The sequence below is a fragment of the Bubalus bubalis genome, chromosome 23, assembly GCF_019923935.1.
Source record: "Bubalus bubalis isolate 160015118507 breed Murrah chromosome 23, NDDB_SH_1, whole genome shotgun sequence".
Taxonomy (NCBI): domain Eukaryota; kingdom Metazoa; phylum Chordata; class Mammalia; order Artiodactyla; family Bovidae; genus Bubalus; species Bubalus bubalis.
This window is the reverse complement of record NC_059179.1, coordinates 31,477,457-31,493,607: the sequence shown is the minus strand read 5'-3', so window position 1 is coordinate 31,493,607 and position 16,151 is coordinate 31,477,457. Positions and strand designations below refer to the sequence as shown.

The following is a 16,151-nucleotide window of genomic DNA, read 5'->3' as shown; positions in this document are numbered from 1 at the left end:
ACCACTGGGTCAACATTTATTAATGACAAAAACCAACTAGTGGTGAACAGAAGTTGTGCCCACACAGTGCTCTCCAACTCAACAATCTCATATATAATCCCTACTGAGTTCACTCATTTATGTAACCTGCCTGATCTCTTGCAGGAATTTAAATTTAGCATTCCACTACTATTGAGTTACTTGGCTATATACTAGTTATGAGAATTCTTCCTGTGAAGGATATATGTGTGTGTGTGTGTGTGTGTGTGCGCGCGCGCACATATAAGTAATTATATATATAAAGTATTTCTTGTCTCAATTTTTAACTTAATGATATTGTTCATATATACATATATATAGAAATTGTAGAAATTGTAAAGTCTTAATCAAATGATAGCAATGTTTATCCTTGGTTATAAGAATGGCTTTCACTTTTATTTATCTTTGTATCATTTTTTTAAATATATACAAGAATTCCCTCCTTTTACAATTAGTGAGGGGGGAAAGAAAAAGCTATGTTCATTTTGAAACAGAGAATGATAGTTCGGTTATGTTCACTTTTAAACGGACAAAGAAAACTCTAATATACAATACCAGAGGAGGGCAACATTATAATCAAACCCATTTAAATTAGTCCACAATAGTTCATGAGGAGCCAAATATAGCCAATACTTCAGATTTGAACTGCTTTACAAGCGATATTCAAAAGTGTCTGGAGTGATCTGATTCATATTGAAGTTATAAAACCAAATTTCTGAATACTGGCAGTTCAGAAACCAGCTTTTTCTTCAATTATGAATATCTCAATTTTCATAAATATAAAAACTATAGTTTCGTTTAGTCAACATTTAAAATATACTAAATGCCATGAACTGCACAATGTGCCAAGTATGCAACCATAATAAAGCATATTATCCTTACCTGTAAGCTAACAAACAAGTGTAAAGGCAAAAACAGTGTGGTAAGAGCTGTTGAAGCACAAAGGCAATTATGAGCCTTGGAAAGGCTTCTTCTTAAAGAGACAACATCTAAGAAGAGATCAACTATAGGAGTGGGAGAGGGCCAGGAATCCTAAAGTCATACTGACTCCTCTTTCTCCTTCATCTTTCATATCCTAACAATCACTAAATCCTACTCATTCTTCCCATAAAATTACTCCTGACTCTTCAACTTCTCTTTATTCTCAATGCCACTACCCTGAGCCAGGTACACTGAACATTCTCCTGTAATAGCTTTGTAACTGGTCTCAAGCATCCACTCCCCACCTTATTCTTAATCTAATCACTACATTGTAATTAAAGTAATCTTTCAAATACTCAGGGATTTCCCGGTGGTTCAGATGGTAAAGAGTCTGCCTGCAATGTGGGAGACCCAGGTTCCATCCCTGGGTCAGGAAGATTCACTGGAGAAGGAAATGGCAACCCACTCCAGTATCCTTGCCTGGAAAATCCCATGGCAAGGAACCCAGCAAGCTACAGTCCATGGGGTCGCAAAGAGTTGGACACAACTGAGCGACTTCACTTTCTTTCTTTTCAAATACTCAAATCTAATCAACCAACTATCCAAATTAAAACACCTGAATGGGAGAGGGGGTGGTCCCACAAACACAGCCCTCAAGATAAAATCCAAAATTCTTAGCAATAATTCTCAAGTCTTTCATGATCTGGCCCCTGACTTCAGCTACAACTCCAACATTCCCCACCTTATCCTCTGGTCACATACACTTCTTTCCAATCCCCCAAGTTCTGCTAGCTCTTGTCCCTAAGACTTTACATGAGCTATTTCATTTGATCAGAAAGCAGCATAAAATGATCTCAGTTCGTTTCCAAGGCAAACCATTCAATATTATAGAAATACAAGTCTATGCCCCAACCACTATGCCAAAGATGAATTGGAACAGTTCTATGAAGACCTACAAGACCTTCTAGAACTAAAACAAAAAAAAGTGTCCTTTTCATCATGGGGACTAGAATGCAAAAGTAGGAAGTCAAGAGATACCTGGAGTAACAGGCAAGTTTGGCTTTGGAGTACAAAATTGAGCAGGGCAATAGCTAACAGACTTTTGCCAAGAGAACACACTGGTCATAGCAAACACGCTCTTCCAACAACACAATAGACAACTCTACACATGGACATCACCAGATGGTCAATACCAAAATCAGATGGATTATATTCTTTGCTGCTGAAGATGGAAAAGCTCCAAACAGTCAGCACAAAAAAAGACCAGGAGCTGACTGTGGCTCAGATCATGAACTCCTTGCAAAAAACAGGCTTAAATTGAAGAAAGTAAGGAAAACCACGAGGCCATTCAGGTATGACGTAAATCAAATCCCTTATGATTATACAGTGGAAGTGACAAATAGATTCAAGGGATTAGATTTGATAGAGTGCCTGAAGAACTATGGACGGAAGTTTGTGACACTCTACAGGAGGCAGTGATCAAACCATCCCCAAGAAGAAGAAATGCCAAAAAGCAAAATGGCTGTCTGAGGAGGCCTTACAAATAGCTGAGAAAGGAAGAGAAGCGAAAGCCAAGTGAAGAGGAAAGATATACCCATCTGAATGCAAAGTACCAAAGAATAGCAAGGAGAGATAAGAAAGCTTTCTTAAGTGAACCATGCAAAGAAATAGAGGAAAACAATAGAATGGGAAAGTCTAGAGATCTCATCAAGAAAATCAGAGATACCAAGGGAACATTTCATGCAAAGATGGGCACAATAAAGGATAGAAATGGTATGGACCTAATAGAAGATATTACGAAGAGGTGGCAGAACTGTACAAAAAAGACCTTAATGACCCGGATAATCATCATGGTATGGTCACTCATCTAGAGCCAGACATCCTGGAGCAGGCCTTAGGAAGCATTACTATGAACAACGCTAGTGGAGATGATGGAATTCCAGCTGAGCTATTTCAAATCCTACAAAACAATGCTGTTAAAGTGCTGCGCTCAATATGCCAGCAAATTTGGAAAACTCACCAGTGGTCACAGGACTGGAAAAGGTCACTGCAATGCCAACGAATGTTCAAACTACCTCACAATTGCACTCATTTCACATGCTAGCAAGGTCATGCTCAAAATTCTTCAAGCTAAGCTTCAACAGTACATGAACAGAGAATTTTGCAGATGTACAAGCTGGATTTAGAAAAGGCAGAGGAACCAGAGATCACACTGCCAACATCTGTTTGATCATTAAAAAAGGAAGAGAATTCCAGAAAAACACCTACTTCTGTTCCATGGACTATGCTAAAGCCTGTGTGGATCACAACAAATTGTGGAAAATTCTGAAAGAGATGGGAATACCAGACCACCTGACCTGCCTCTTGCAAAACCTGTATGCAGGTCAAAAAGCAACAGTCAGAATTAGACATGGAAAAACGACTAGTTCAAAATTGGGAGAGGAGTATGTCAAGGCTGTATATTGTCACCCTGCTTATTTAACTTATATGCAGAGTACATCATGGGAAATGCTGGGCTGGAGGAAGTGCAAGCTGGAATCAAGATTGCCGGGAGAAATATCAATAACCTCAGATATGCAAATGACACCACCCTTATGGCACAAAGCAAAGAAGAACTAAAGAGCCTCTTGATGAAAGCAAAAGAGGAGAGTGAAAAAGCTGGCTTACAACTCAACATTCAAAAAACTAAGATCATGGCATCTGGTGCCATCAGTTCATGGCAAATAGATGGGGAAACAATGGAAACAGAGACAGACTTTATTTTCTTGGGCTCCAAAATCACTGTGGATGGTGACAGCAGCCATGAAACTAAAAGATACTTGCCCTTTGGAAGAAAAATTATGATAAACCTAGACCGTACATTTATAAAGTATAAAATATTTTAAGTATTTATATTTATCAGTATATTTATATTTATCACTTTGCTGACAAAAGTCCTTCTAGTCAAAGCTATGGTTTCTCCAGCAGTCATGTACAGATGTGAGAGCTGGACCATAAAGAACGCTGAGCAATGAAGAATTGAGGCTTTCAAACTGTGATGTTGGAGAAGACTCTTGAAGAGTCCCTTGGACAGCAAGGAGACCAAATCAGTCTATCCTAAAGGAAATCAGTCCTGAATATGCACTGCAAGGATTGATACTGAAGCTCCAATTCTTTAGCCACCTGATGCGAAGAGCTGCCTCACTGAAAAAGACCCTGATGCTGGGTAAGACTGAGGGCAGGAGAAGGGGGTGACAGAGGATGAGATGGTTGGATGGCATCATCGACTCAACAAACATGAGGTTGAGCAAACTCAGGGAGACAGCAAAGGACAGGGAAGCCTGACGTGCTATACAATCCATGGGGCTGCAAAGAGACAGACATGACTGAGCAACTGAACAACAATAGAAACAGGTTTACAGTTCTTCACTGAGCTCCATGCACCCTTCAGATCTCAGTTTAAAGATCAGGGAAGTCCTTCCTGACTACTCAAAAGCATTTCTGAATACTGTCTCCCCTCTCTGTGCTCCCACTTAAAACTTCCCCTATCAGAGTATTTTTCACACTGTATCATACTTGTCAGATTAGCTATTTCACTCCCTCATTTAAAGCAGTGGGAAAACAGGGAGCTTACTGTCTTTTTCACAGTTTTATTCTAATAGTTATAAAATAATACCTAACAGTTTAATTTATTGAAAGAATTGTTGAGTATTTGTTAACTTGGGCTTTATCTACCCTACTAAATAGCAGCCTTCCTACAGTTTTCCTCTAAAGTACTTTACAGCTTCAAAGATACTATGAACTTTTTATTAAGCACACAATAAGCATGTAGTAAACACTTGCTGAAACCAGTTGAACAATAAGCAAAGACAAAAATCTTGTCTCATTGCATACTTCCCTATACTCAAAATTAAATCACTCAGATTTTTTAATGAATAACTAAAATGGCAAGATTTCAACTATTTTCCTTTGTTTATAAAGATCTGAAATGCTCCTTATATTCTTTTACTAGTTGAAAGAAATAAACTGCTCTCCCCTCCAAATCACATAATTCTATGTATTTTTGTAATTCAAGTTAAAAAAGGAATCTTCAAAACTGGAAGACCAAAGATTGAGAAAGTACCCAAAATTAACATGTTCAAGGGAACATTACTGTTCAGAGAGAAATGGAAAAACACTGCTCTAAGCAGCATGAATGAACATGATGCGAGAGTTAATTTTCATGCAGGCTAAAGAAATAGCTGTAAATAAATAAATTGTTCTATATTAGTCCATGTTAATTAGAATCAAGGCAAGAGTGCACAACTCATAGCATCTCTAAACTCATTTCCCCCCCTTTTCTAAAGAGGCAAGATGAAATAGTTTGGACTGAAATAGTTTGGACTAACATGCACGGAAACTAAATATTATACGGTAACAAATACATGAGAGTTTTTCAAGAAATTTGGTATTCCTTCTTATGGGAAAGCACAAGATTTATTATGTAATTTTGATTCTGAGCAAACAAAAGTTTTGAGCAAAGAACTGAAAATGTGTTTACTCAACCTAAAAGTCAAGCCATAATTGAGATTACAGCTCTCTTGTTCAACACTTCACTATATACATAAATTGTAAGATTCTCCAGCAAAATAAAAGGAAGAGGTGGGATAGGGGGAATTTAAATGTCTCAAGATAACTAAGATATAATCATAAATGTCATATCTTGATCAAACTTAATCTGAAAAGTTCTTAGGCCACAAAGTCTAAAGAAAAAGATTTGTGAATATTTGCTTTAACAGCCTTTCTTTCCCAGGAACTCAAAACATGTCAAACAGAACCTAAGTATTCTCAAAGAACACTTAACTCTTTAACATGGGCTAATTGGCAATAAATCAAAAAGTTGGTTACCTAATTATCAGTGTAAAGCAAACGAGATAAAATGTAATTCCTATCTTAGGTTATATGCACTAAGGTGACTACAGTATTTTAAAAGTATTTTCAACTTAGAATTTGATTTTCAGTACTTTTAAGCTAAAAATTAATCTCATTTAATTGCTTTTTGTGTGTATAAACCCACACATTCCTTCACTAGATCTTATTTGATCATAAAGTCTGTCCATTATTCATTCTATAAACTATCAGAAACTGTCAGAAAAAAATATAAACAAAAATAAATTTACCACACAGCAAGATTAGAGGAGTGTGGTGTCAAGGCAGGTATATTACATTTAAGAGTCAGTATTTAATAAGTTGCCTTTTTTATAAAACAAAGTTTTTCTCATATTCATATAGTTCACTTTTTAGACTATTTAGATGAAGACCAGTATGCTCAGTTATTTATCTATTCATCCTAACAGCTGTTAAAACAGGATAATCTCATTATCTCTGTATTACATTTTAAAAAATGCCCCAAAGCAAAAGTCTTCCTCATACAAGATCAAAAAAAAAAAAACATGGAACAGTCAAGCCCAATTTAACTTACGGTTAATAAAGATTCTCTCCCATCAGAACCTACTCTAAATATGGAAAGGCAGCCCATGCTTATAGATTTGAATATATATTTAAAAAAAATTTTTTTTGCAATTTAACATATTAAATCTAACCAGTTCCCAACTGGTTAGATGTACTATCTACTACTATGTGACTATAATTGCAAAATGAATCCCACATAGTTTACAGAAGCTTTAATGTAAAAAATTCTTACATCATAAAAATGTAAATCATTTAGTAATTTGCAGGTAGCAATTGATTTATTATTTAAATTATGCCAGAAAAAAAGAAAAAGCATTATTTGGCCATACTTAATTACTCTCAGAAGCAACTCAAATATTATCAAATTGTTAATTATAAAAGCTGGGTAACGGTATGGTCAAAAAAAAGATGTGTCAATTAAGAAATTATTTTTATTTTTACACATGATCTACCTTTGAGGATTATTCATTTTCAAAGAATTTGAACATAATGGGCTTCCCTGATGGCTCAGCTGGTAAAGAATCTGCCTGCAATGCAGGAGACCCTGGTTTAAATCTTGGATTGGGAAGATCCCCTGGAGAAGGGATAGGTTACAACTTCAATTATATGAAACTTAATTTTAACTTTCTTTGATAAAACAAAAATCTTCAAGATCTTACTACAGGGTCATTATAAAAGTATCAATTAGCATAATATGTGTGTGTGTGTGTGTGTGTGTGTGTAAATATCAGGTATAGTGAGCTCCAAATGAAAAAAGGCCACATAAGTTTATTTTTGCATGTAGATAATTAGTTATGCGTTAAAGCATTACTCACAGAGCTAACTCTATAAAAATTACATAGCTGACTTTAAAGGCAAATTTATTAAGTCCTTCCTTTTTCATATCACAAAATCTTTAAACTGAAACATTTAACTCTAAAATCCATTTGTCTGATAATAATAATTAGCATAGATCCACTCAGTACCTTTTTTAATTAAAAGAATAAGCTGGTAAAAAGTATGTTTTATAAAATGCCTTGACAGTATACTATCCTAAACAATGGATATAAACTAGTTTCATACTTTACAGTTTCTAATCAGTTTCAGTATCTGTTTCTCACAGTCTGATACAATGCTGCAACTTCAGGGTTGCACAACATTCTGGGGGAAATGTATAAAATTATTTACATTGAAATACTTAGTCCTGTACACACACATCATGACAATTTCACAAGAGTGGTCAAACTTTTTAAATAAAAATATTAATAAATTCTAATAGAATTAAGTGTTTGTTTCAAAAACTGTGACTCCATTTTAAAGAATCATTGTTCTCAAGTCCCAAAACAATTTTTGCTTTTCATGCCTTATTTGCAACCTAAAACATTAACTGATTTATGTCACTCACTCACCCATTGACCATCATTATATTTGATCATCTTTAGGTCTTTCCTGCCCAATCCAAAGCCCAACACAGACTCACGTTCTGGACCTTCAATACACTTTGTTCCTGTCCTAAATACGCATGTTCTGTGTGTACTACTATAAGCTATTATATAACAGGAGGTGGGATAAATTAAAGAATACTGCAGCACTATAAGCCATTGAGCATGCTGAGTTTCCACAGTTGCTTAGTGGGTGTTCTGAAACTAGGCCATATTTCTAGTATTAAGAATTTCAAATCCCTACTTCCAAAGTACAGAAATAAATGTTTTCAAAATTAAATCATAAAACCTTACTATTTTAAGCTGCCTGGTATATAAGTATCCCATTTCTATGACTTTAAAACTGTAATTAACACATGGTAGATAAACCAATATTTGTTTTAGCAACAAAATAAGAAATAACTAGCTCTTTTACCTATCCTTATATAGTCAGAAAACACAACTGATTACAAAACTAAGACAAAACAAATTTATGTGAACCAGAACTAAAGCCCTTTAAGTGAAATATCAAATTCTTTATCCCAGAAGACATAAAGAAAACAAAGTTGAATTAAAAATAATGTATTTCAGGTCATCCAAGCTGCAACATTCTACAGACTTCTAAGTATTATAACCTCCAATCTAATTTTTCCAGTCTAGGTTACCAAAAATAAACAATAAATCTTACTCTTTAAGGACTTCCCTCATAGCTCGGTTGGTAAAGAATCTGCCTGCAATGCAGGAGACCCAAGTTCAATTCCTGGGTAGGAAAGATCCTCTGGAGAAGGAAATGGCAACCCACTCCAGTATTCTCACCTGGAGAATTCCATGGACAGAGGAGCCTGGCAGGCTGCAGTCCATGGGATCACAAAAGTCGGACATGACTTAGCAACTAAACCACTACTCTCTTTAACAGTTTAAAAGTTGCTTTATGTCATTTTGTCATATCACTGCAACAGGTATGTTTTCATTCAAAACTGATAAACATGTTGTTACTCAGTTTTACATATTTCGTACCTCAGTACACAAAAGAAACACATGGTAGGTATAAAATCCAAAAGCTTTTAAGGCAGTAATAATATACTGCACTAAATCAGGACTTTCAATCATTTTCTTCAACTTAATTTTAATTAATAAATACTTATAATACCTACTATGTTTCATCTCATTAAGCAAATCTTCCCAATAACAAAAGGCTAACATTAAAACTGCAAGGAGATCCAACCAGTCCATTCTGAAGGAGATCAGCCCTGGGATTTCTTTGGAAGGAATGATGCTCAAGCTGAAACTCCAGTACTTTGGCCACCTCATGCGAAGAGTTGACACACTGGAAAAGACTCTGATGCTGGGAGGGATTGGGGACAGGAGGAGAAGGGGACAACAGAGGATGAGATGGCTGGATGGCATCACTGACTCGATGGACGTGAGTCTGAGTGAACTCTGGGAGTTGGTGATAGACAGGGAGGCCTGGCGTGCTGCAATTCATGGGGTCGCAAAGAGTCGGACACGACTGAGCGACTGAACTGAACATTAAAACTTGTTATCATTTTAGATGGAAACCTTTCTGAAATATAATACCTGTTCCTGTGTCATTATCAAAATTTACCAACAGCAATTAATATCTTTGTCATGATCTTACATCATTTTTGCTATACTATTCTACATATAAAACAGATGGCATCTTAAAAGATTTTAAGTATTTATCACATTAATTTATTTTTTAATGTCTTATGTCTGCTTTTTAAGTACTTTACCCTTGCTCTTATTTTCAACTTTCATAAGGCCTCTAGGAGTACCCTATCCTTTCTACATTTGGCTACCAAACTTTAAAATAACTGTGCATTATGAAATTTTAACGGAGAAGGCAATGGCAACCCACTCCAGTACTCTTGCCTGGAAAATCCCATGGATGGAGGGGCCTGGTGGGCTGCAGTCCATGGGGTTGCTAGGAGTTGGACACGACTGAGAGACTTCACTTTATTTTTTCACTTTCATGCGTTGGAGAAGGAAATGGCAACCCACTCCAGTGTTCTTGCCTGGAGAATCCCAGGGACGGAGGAGCCTGGTGGGCTGCCGTCTACGGGGTCGCACAAAGTCGGATACAACTGAAGCGACTTAGCAGCAGCAGCATAAAATTTTAAAGATCCCTCAATTAAGGCCTAGGGGGTTCTAAGAGCAGAAAATGTGTTTAAGAGCAAAAGCACTATGATATCTTTGTCCTTTTTGGCCTGTTTGTTTGGCGGCCCTAGACAAATTTTCTATTATAAGCCTTACAAGGTTAAGACATTGTGTACTGGAGAAATGGTAGTAAAGAGGACAGAAATACTTGATGCTCATCATGAAGCTTACAGTAATGCAAAAAAGACAAAGACATTAAACACATCATTACAAAAATGATGAGTATTATAAAAAGGAAATAACAGGTGGGAGACCTTAAAACAGGAGAATCTAACTCGAGATCAAAGGCTTCCCCAAGGATGTGATATTGGGGCCTGACCAGCAATTAGGAGGTTAGGCAGGTGAAGCGAGCATGGGGCTGTATCCAAGGACATGACACCAGAAAGTTTTAGTTTCTTAAAAGATAACCTTGAGATAAGTGAGACGTTATAACATTTATATGGGAATTGCTAAAATGTGAAACATTTAAAAAGGAATTTCTCAGATTTCTATAATGAAAATAACAGGAAGGACTGCTGTGCTTAGTTGCTCAGTCGTGTCCAACTCTTTTGTGATCCGCCATTCTCTTTTGTCCATGGGGATTCTCTAGGTAAGAATTCTGGAGTGGGTTGCCATGCCCTCCTCCAGAGGATCTTTCCAACTGAGAGATCAAATCCAGGCCTCCCACACTGCAGGCAGATTCTTTACTGTCTGAGCCACCAGGGAAGCTCAACCAACAATACTGAAGTGTGTAGCCTATCCCTTCTCCAGGGGATCTTCCTGACCCAGGAACAGAACCAGGGTCTCCCATATTGAAGGCGGATTCTTTACCAGCTGAGCTATCAAGGAAGCCCCAACAGGAAGGATTGAAAAAAAGCCAAGTATGAGAATGTTTTAAAATGGGAAACTATGGCACGCTGGGAGAGCCGAAGAGCCTTCATTTCATCTTCAAAAAGTATTAAATCACACTGCATGAAAAATTACTTTTTAATAATCAAGTTCAGAGAACTTTTAAATCTTAAAAAACTTTCAAAGGCATACAAAGACTTCTAGCAGGCTACCAGAATATAACTACTGATCATACAGTCTGACTTTTAAGCAAAGAGGGGCACTCTGAAGTAAGTATGGAAAGAGGCTATTTTTAATGTTCTCAGAAGAGTGCATTTTAAATATCTGCAAAATAACTCACCATGAGTTCTAAGGAAGGAAATTCATAAATGTTACTCTTAACGTGATACATAAAAGCTGAGAAAAATATATTTAAGTATGATATGAAAAATATATATTTAAATACGATTTTGAAACATTTTATTACTATCCAAGTTCCATGCTTCAGAATTATTTCACGTTAGGCTGATATGTTCTTCTTCTATTTAACTATGAAAATATACTTAGTTAAAAATTTTAAATAATAATTTGAAGCAGATTCCTAACATTAGTGCAGATCCATAGTTCAAGCCCCAAATTAAATGAGGCACAAAAGGCATACAATCTCTAAAGATAATAACTTTAATGAAAGCCTACTGTATCACTTAAAATATTAACATTAGGTCATAGACGGACTCCAAATTGTTATTCCCTGCAATTCTCCAAATGGACCTTAACATCTCTAACTTCTATGCTTTTTCTACCCTCCATCCAACTTATTCCTCAAGAGTTAGTTCAGGTTGTATCCTTCAGTAAGCACTGATGATTATACATGCAGTCTGAATTAATTCATCTGAGTTCTTCAGTGTATACTGCTACCAAAGCACTTGTCACACTGCAAAACAATTAACTACTGTTTGTCCCCTTCATGCAACAAACCATGAACTTACTAAATGCAGGAAACAGTATATTTATCTCTGTGCCTTTACAGACCGTGAAACACACAGCACTCAGGAGAAGGTCTGTGACATGATTGAGTATGAAACTAGTGAGAAACACTTACATAACAAAACTTAAAGGTTAACTCAAAAACTATCTGCAAAATGGTAAAAGTCCTGAAGGCAGTGTTGTACAACACAAAACCGGAAACAGAGAAAGCCCAAATTTTACTGATGAAATTAACTCCAAATTCTAGACATCACCCATGTCAGAACACATCATTTCTACCTACAAGGCATTAGAAAAACTGAAAGAAAAAATATTTATCTGTCAACAGTCAAATTACTTAACTAAACTTGCAAGATTTATAAAGTATTTGAGGGCAAATAAGATGCTTAAATTGTGTGTTCACAGTGCTATGAACATTAAAAGATAGACATTCCAAAATATTTCATAGTAGTCTTTCACATAGGGACAAATCATACCCTCTTTTAAGGTCACCTATAATGTTTTAGCTTCAAGCAATATGTTCATTATTTCCAATAAAAGAAACTTTAACCTTTTCTAGCATGAACTACTTTCTGTGACCAGTTATGACATTTACAAAAGTTGGAATGAGATACATAGTGTGAAATAATCTAATTAGTTCTTTAAATCTTGATAATGGGAACATCATACTTTCTCAAAGAGCACATATGTTAGCAACATCTCAAAAGCTGAAGAGCCCTCTGCAATTAGAATATGCTTTTCATACACTAGAACTTTGATTTGCTGAGTTAAAGATGATGTGCTACAAAACTGGGAACCAGGAGAAAATGCCAAAGACAGAAGAAACATTATGTTAAAATAATGCAACTACATATTTTAGAACATAAATTAGTTTCTTAGACTTACGCATGTTCTTTTCTACCTGCGCTGGTTGACAATTACATTTCAGAGCACTCCAATACTTGAAGCACACTATAGGTCAACTTGTGACAGAAATTTTTAATATTTTAAAAGTCAGAGTTGATAGTAAAATACAAAATTTAACTACTGTGTTAACAGAAAAAAATATTTCCAGAAAGATATATAGTACATAGCCTTGATACAACGTAAAAGTCAGAAGACAGGAATAGTAAACCTGACCTATATATTCTTTAGTCAGTAAAAGATTTAGCCTTAAATTATAATATGCCTAATGCTTAATGTGAAATATGTAATGCAGGAAATATAAGTCAAATAATAAGCAAAAATAGCAACAAATTTATTTGCAGTACTCCTTTTTCAAGTATCACATAGAAGTACTTTATTATTCTGCTGCTAAATTACAGCCCATTTCTAATTCATCTATAACAAAGTATTTACTAATTCCCCACGGATCTTATTAGGAAATATCAAAGTTTTATATCTAAGTTTCCTCTCCTAATTGGTATCTTATAATCCAGTTCAAGAACACCTTCACTAAGCCCAAGTTACAGAACCTCAGAATTCACCGAAGGACAGGAGTCAGCTTGTTTTTCTGTTGTTTTTTATTGTTTTGAGAGTGTTTTGGTCTTGTGATTTTTTTAATTACTATAAGCATATATTCTATGCTTTTTCATTCATGAAAAATACATAAACGATACAGTGAACTGAATCCTATGAAGATATAGTCTTTCATTTAATCTTCAACCTCCAAAGAAATTCATTCTTATATCTGCATGCCCAGGTTAGTGTATATTTTTCAGTTAAAAAAAAAAAAAAACACAACAGATTCTGGTATTCTTTTCTCATATGATATTTAAAATCTAAAAAGTATTTAAACTGTTTAAAGAATACAAGTCTTACAGAAATATTAAATTACACAACAAATATTGATAATCCAGAATATTTTTAAAACAAATATGACTGCAATTTAACTGCCTGGATAACAAGGAATTTCAATTTTCACGCTTGCCCTCAAAATCCATACAGGTAAAGCAAGGCAAAAAAAAAATATACCAGCAGTTATTCAGAAGCCATCTTTGGGAGCATTCCACCTAGAATTCCAGTTTATTATCTCTCTTGAATATGGGAGAAGCCCTCTCCCAAGTCACTGAAGAAACAAAAAAAAATTCAAAAAGTATAATTCCAGCCAGCATAACAAAAGAATTTATGATTTTAGTGTTCCGTTTGAAAAGTGAAATGTTTCAAATTTCTGACTGGTTTCTAGTTCACAAGTTGCTGTGTCTTGTTACCATTATCAAAACAGTTCTGATCAACTTTCTGAATATGGTAGCTTAAAAACTCAAAAAAAAAAAAAAAAAAAAACCAGCTGCAAGTTATTAATGTATTTCTTAACATCACTCTTTAATCCATTACCATTCATAACAAATAAAAGAGAAAAATCTTAAAAACAGCTGAAAAATTGTATTAACAATCAGAAATCAGAAAACAAATGCCAACCTGAGATCAATGTGTTTTTCAAAAACTGAACAAACGCCGGGAAAACGTAGTAACCTTAGAGATAGGCCATGTCCGTTATTTCCAAACTGGCATTTCAAGAATATAGTTTTATATGTCAGCTTTATGTTACATTTAAACCATTAGACAAAGCCTTTATTTCTCTGTGGTCTACTTTAAAATGCATATGCATAATTAAAACTTTTACAGTGTGCCTGAGGTGCAAATTAGTATTTAAAAGATTATCATGTTCAGTCTAAGATCCTTATGTAGGTAGGGAATGGTCATTTACATAATTATTCCTAATAATTCTTGTCACTGTCACACAGAAAACAAACACTTAAATTCAAACTATGAACTTTAAGTTTGCTGAATGTCACAAATTGTACTCAATAGCTAAATCTCAAATACATAGTAAGAGACAGTTACAAGGGCTATAACATGTAAAGGTGAGGGTAGAGATTAGCAACTAATAAACTGAGGTCTTTAAGACAATCTTTCTTAAAGGGTTGATGATGTAAAAAATGGTGACACAAGTGTACTCTAAGATTCTGAAAACCTAACAAAAAATAGTTTTAGATACAACTATCCATTACTCCTGAGTACTGAGCAAGGAGAAAGTGCTGACATTCACGAAGAAGTGTATAATACTGCACAGGTGTAAGCTTAGATATAGACTGGTGGTACTTATCGTGAGGGAAGCAAATACTATACAGTCCACATCTGCAACCCAATTTTGCTTCAGCATCCCTAGAGACTTAGAAAACATTTTTTGGGTAGATTGCAAAATATTGCTTCCTCTTTTATTCTCATCACCCCCATTATGATACAAAGCAACAAAAAAGAAAATCAAATCACCAACTGAAAGGGCTGAAAGCTTAAAACACACGCACAGACACACACACACACAAAAGCATCTTCTTTTCAACTATTGAAACGGTATTCATTTCACCTGTTTGTAGATCCACACTAACACAATTACACAAACCCTCTGCTGATTTTTGAGGGAAAAAAAAGGAAGGCAATTAATGGCTTGGAGTCATTCTTCTTCTACCTAGGAAAGGAGGGGAGGGAGGTGGTACAAAACAATGGATACTGAGGGGCTGGGGGAAAATCGTTTTGTCCCGAAGCCTCTAGCATTGGGGGGGTGGGGGGGGGGGGGGAAGGCGGGGAGAAGAGTACTTTTCCTCTACCCCTAAAAAGCCTCCGCGGAAAAAGGTTGCCATTAGGCATGTCCAACAGAGCACTCTTGGATGCCTACAACTCGCTTCACCAAGCAACACACCCAAAGCCGACTCACCACTCTTCACGGAACCGAGAGGAGACGGTGAGCGCGGTGGGCTTTGGGGAAGGGGCGAGGAAAGACTCCACCCCGTATCACTACCGCTGCGCCAAGGCCCCCGCCAACGATTCGCACACCCACGGGGCGCCCCGCAGCCTGGGCCCGGTGACCCCAAGAGCCTAGTGGAGCGAGACTATCCTCCGGGCGCCCCCGGCCCCGGCCCTTGCGCCGGTTAGTCCTCGTCCGGGCGCTGTCCCGGCCGGCCGCCCGCCCGCCGCCACCGCAGGCCCGGCCCCCGGACACTGTCAGCCGGCCGGCTCGCTCTCGGTGCTCGGCTGCGGGCCCCACAGGAGAGTCAGCTCCCAGGGCCCGGGCCTCCCGGCGACAGCACCCAGAAAAACGGCGGCGGCGGCGCCTCCTAGGGCCCCGGCACCTCGGGCCTCGCCCCGGCCCCGCCGGCTCGCGCCTGTCAGGACGCGCGGGGCCTCCCCCTACCGACCGACCGCCCGACGGACAGGAAGGAAGGCAAGAAGAACCGGCCAACAGGCACCCTCCCGCCTCGGCGGCCCCTGGTTACCGTCAGGAGCCCGGACTTCGCCATCCTCCTCGCTCGCCCTCCTTCCTCCTCCTCCTTGGAAGCGACGCTGCCCAACCGCCGCCCCCCGCCCGCCCCTCCCCCACTCGCCCCGCCCCGCCCCGCCCGCCCCTCCACACTCTCTCGCTTCTACCTCCCC

The 16,151-nt window shown here is 37.4% G+C and overlaps 1 protein-coding gene across 5 annotated transcripts in view; it reads right to left on the bottom strand.

The window, feature by feature from the left end:
- Positions 1–16,151, bottom strand: part of SHOC2 (SHOC2 leucine rich repeat scaffold protein) — an 87,838-nt gene that overhangs the window by 70,058 nt on the left and 1,629 nt on the right. Inside the window, exon 1 of one of the 5 annotated variants that reach the window (XM_006043926.4) lies at positions 15,995–16,108. The exons of 3 other annotated variants lie outside the window; for them this stretch is intronic. The gene's annotated coding sequence lies outside the window, so the exon portion shown is untranslated. Of the gene's footprint in view, positions 1–15,435; positions 15,459–15,994; positions 16,109–16,151 lie in introns of those variants that run through there. One more of the 5 variants, XM_025273947.3, reaches the window with a different exon arrangement.